Source organism: Indicator indicator, chromosome 6 (genome assembly GCF_027791375.1).
Source record: "Indicator indicator isolate 239-I01 chromosome 6, UM_Iind_1.1, whole genome shotgun sequence".
Taxonomy (NCBI): domain Eukaryota; kingdom Metazoa; phylum Chordata; class Aves; order Piciformes; family Indicatoridae; genus Indicator; species Indicator indicator.
In genome coordinates, this window is record NC_072015.1 from 36,465,699 (window position 1) to 36,470,551 (window position 4,853).

Here is a 4,853-nt window from a genome sequence, read left to right on the forward strand (position 1 = left end):
CTTTTCGTTCCCTATAATATGTTTTAAGGTGGTTATACGAATCATACAAGTACATGCTTGTACAAGTATTTAGACATGCATGTAAAGGGGAAAAAGTAAATTCAAATAAATATAAAGCAAAGAAAACAGTATTTTTTTTCCAGCTGCATTTACATACATGCATGTGTTCTGTTCTTTAAATATCTCAGAATCACCTAAACAAAGTCTACCTTGTGATAACATTGGATATATTCAGCTGGACTCATATAGTCTAATTTTGTTAAACTCAGTCAAACTTGGCATAATCTAGAAAAAAGCATTCACAATAAATACTTTAAAGCACAGCTCCAAATAAGAAAGACAGAAAAATTGCACTCTAATATACACTGAGAAGGTTATCTTCATCTTCTATCTCACGCTTACATACCTACTAAACATGCATCTATATTTGAACTATTTACAGGGATTGGTTTTGTACCTGATGGTGGGGGGAAAAAGGCTTCTAAGGCACAGTTCCTCTCCTGTGGCAGTCATCTAAAATAAGCCAAATGACTCATGGTCTCTAAGTGCCTCTCTCTTTACTGACTACAAAGAGAGTCTAGATAACCAACTGAGATGTGAAAGCCTATACAGTGGTTGTCTGAAGTAAGCAGATACATCTCACTCATGGTGATTTTACTCTATTCAGCTGACATACGTGCCTTTATGCAACTCTGGGATTGATCAGTGCAGACTCTTCAGAGTTGCATCAGTTTCAGCCAGTTTTAAATAGATTTGGCTATATGGCAGACACATTTCAGGACACCTCAGCATAACTTAATGGGGAATCAGATTAAGGTTAAATGAATATGAATTCACTTCCTATTGAATTAACTAAGTTAGTTAGTTAGTTTCTTAAAACACTGTCCCTAGTTTCATTTGGCTATAGGAAAGGTTTCAAGATATTTTAACATGAGTGTAAATTGCTCATGTTCAGAGACTTAAAGAAATAGCAAGAAAAAACACTTTTGGGAATATAAGGCTCATCAATAAAACGAGGTTTACAGAGAACAGGAAAAGAACAGGGGAGAAATAATACTGGGTTTTTTTTGTTTGTTTATTAGCAAAACAAATCCACTTTTTATCGAGGTTTTAAATTTTCTTATTGTGTATAACAAAGGAAAAATTGCTCAGTACATTTCTGTTTGGGCATCTGAAACTTTCTTGTGTGTGTCTGTCTGTAAGCAGGTGGAATGATATTTTGGAAAGTCTAGATTGTAATGCTAAGGAAACAGTTTGCAGGTTTGGTCTTGGCAGTTCTCATGCTGGTGACTCAAGATTGAGGTTGAAAGCCTTTACTTACTAATTTCAATGAGAGTTTGGCCACTCGTTTTAAGGGGACCATAGTATCATGCTAAGCCTCTGATTTCTGTTACTACGGGTTTTTTGTCAGATTTACTCTGCAGTTTGGGATTATGTTAATGAGGCTGCCAGGTAATGTAAAATTAAAGTATCACCTTGGAAATCAATGGAGTCACTTTGATTTACACTATTTGGTAACTCAGCCACAGATGCTTACATGGCCATACTAAGTTCAGCTATTTAAACAAAGGTCAAAGATGGAACTTCTTTGTTACTCCTTGTAACTTCCTTTTACTTCTGCTCATCTTCTGCACCCTGATTATTTCAACACTATCAGAAACCAGACACTTATTCAAAATGGATCTCTGGTTCATATCTTTTGAGATTTGCTTGCTATCATGTAGAGGCATTAATTGAAATGTACTCAGTTTATGTCTGGATGCACTCAGCCACACTGAACAAACTCATGGGAGGTAAATTCTTTTTGTAAATGAGGATACTGGCTGCATAGTAACTGTGGCAAGCTTCAGCCTATCCCCCACATTGTTAATGGCTCTGGAGTGCACATTTATGTAGAAGGCATAAAAGAAATTCATTGCAAGTGCAATGTGCAAAAGACATTGCACTTCTCTTTATGTTACTGAATGGCCCGGTAACTTTGAAGTGTCTTAATTTGTATTTTTTTGTAATGTTATATGTGAAAATGGGTGTTGCTGTCCTCTAAACCAATCTAAAATTTCAAGTGACTTTGACAATCCCAAGCTTAACACTATGTGGATACTTCTAACGTATCATACAGAAAATATGTACTCTTTCCATACTTCAGATTCCTACTCTGTAGACCTGAAAACACTGTACATTTAAAACCTAAGCACAAACTGAAAGGGCAATAATCCATTTTATAAAGCCTCTCTTTATGTGAGCAGGAAATAAGAAAGTTGACTGCAATTATAACAGAATTAAAAAAATAAAAAAGAAAAAAAAAGGACACAATATAACTTGCACCATGTTTTTGGAAAGCTCTCAAGAATGCCTAACAGTTTTTGCTTGTAACTCCCTCTGGGGTTGTTGCTCTTGTATTACTCTATACTTAACACTTTCTGTACTTCTGCCCAAAGAAGTAGAGAGAGTTCTGTATTTCAGATCAGAAAGTCTGCAAAGGGGCATTTGTTTTAGCATTTAAAGTCGTTTAACATCAAATTACTCAGAGAGTGGAAATAAAACTGAAATATTTTTGGTGTGTTTTTTTAAACACATGTTTTTTTGCCAGGACAGTGCTGCAGCCATTTATTTCTAGCACGCAGCTAATGAAGAAGAAAATAGATTGTTTAAATTTTTTACGTTCAGATATGCTGAACAATGACAATTTCATTTTCAAAGAAATTACCACTAGATATGCTGCAGCTTAGCATTTACATATGCAAGTTGTCACTTAATAGGGTGAATGGGGAAGATGAGAATAAGCTCTATGACTTTTCAGAGTAAGGCCTAATACCTGCCAATGGGCTTGTGCATAAATACACAGGCACATGGAGCTCCATCAGTTTGAACATAATTGCAGGATTGTTCAACTTTAGGATTTTTGGCATTTGAAAACCATTTATAGTCTCTCTTGTGTTCACATGCACATATGTGCACTTTGTCCAAAACTCTTTTTCTTGTCATATGTATGCCTTCAAAATATTTCTGCTAGAGGGTTGATGCTACATAAGCACAGAAAGAAGGCCTTCTCATAGCAGAAGGATTCAGGGACTAAACTCTTTTCAGAATTTCACTTTCTCTCATCCCACAGACAACTTTTTCTTCAACAGCAGTAATTAAGTAATGATGATGAATATGTGTATGGTAAAAATTAGGAATTGTGTTATTGAAATTTATCCTTTCATTGGCAACATTTAACTCAGCTGGAAGAACCTGACCTATGCTATGCCTAGCTCCTTTAATATTGCTTACCCATACCATTTTAAACTAAGGCAAAACTTAGATTTAACCAATCTAAAACAACAACAGCAAATGTTGATTAGGTTCCCCATGGTCTAGGGACCAGTTTCAAATACTTCTGGTTTGATAGTTTTAGTTCTCTGTGGTCAGACTGACAGTATGCTCACTGTTTTTGTTACCCCATCTATAAATACAGCAATGCTTTTGTGGTGGTGAAGTGGTTTTGGTTTTTTGGGTTTGTTTGGTTTGGTTTGGTTTGGTTTTTTGTGGTTTGTTGTTGGGTTTTTTAATAATTTAATGAATTCTTTTTTTTTTAGCTATGGCACGGGATTTTGCACTGTTTGGCATAATGTTCACTTTTCTCATATGGAACCATACTCACACTTTTCTCATATGGACCCATATTCACACCTTGCAACATTTTCTGCCTAGTGATAACATAAGACATTTCTACTGGGGCTTTGCAATTTCCTCCTTCATGGCCAGACAAAATGAAAAATATATTAAAAAAAAACCAACCCAGATCCACAAAACAACATGAAACGATTCTCATTATGTTAGGCAGTCAAATAAGAATAACTCTGTCCTGCAGATTTGTCTTTCTAATTAATCTTTTTGCTATAATCAAAGATGTTTTTAATGAGTGTTTGTGGACACGATACTCTCTATTAACTACCAAGGGGGGGAAAAAAAAAGGAGTTTAAAATTTTCAGGGAGAACATTACTGAGGTATTTGTGTCTGCTGGTCATACTTTTGAATACATTTCAAGGTTTCTTGAAGTGGTGATTAGACTGTAGAGTTGCTACAGAATAGTCTTTTCCTGAATCAGATATCAGCCTAGATCAGATGTCATTTTCTAGGATAGGTAGCATGGAAACTGCTATGGTACACAAGAATTTCCGTCTTTAGCCACCTAAACTTTTCATAGGATGCATATGTTGGACATGTGAGAAGAGCTAGGTCTTCCACACCATTTTTATAGGTCTCCATAGATGTACTTGATTAATGAAGAACATGTGTTTATCTGGCCTTTGGGAGTATTGAATCAGCTGCATACTGGTACTGAAGACATTATTGTTGATTTTCAGTTTTCATCTTTGGAGAGAAATGAAAGTGTATCAGCTGTATCTGACAGAACAGTCATGTTATTAAACGCTGTCTGTCCAGTTGTTCTCTGAGAAAGTGAGAGATTGACCATCTATTGCAGGAATCTCAATTTAAATGCATACTGTGAGAGAAAGCCTAAACATAGATGGGCTCTTCAACCACCACTTGTGAGGTTATCTAACTGCCAACAGTGCATATGGTGTGACTGTGATATGTAGTGTCAAACTCTTTCAAAGAAGTGCTGTGATTGCTCCTGCTTTCACCATACCCACTACAACTTAACTGTACATTTCTTGCTCTTAGTCATTCTTTCTAGAAATTGTGTGTAGTAAATCACATGTTCCTTTTAGAATCTGTCTAAATTAGTTACCTGGAAAATGTGGTAAGGGCCAAATGGGGGAACTTTTTGCCACAAAAATTGTTCTTTTCACTCCTCCTCCTTGAAGCTTCTTCCCAGTAGTACTTCAATGAGAAATGAGTACTT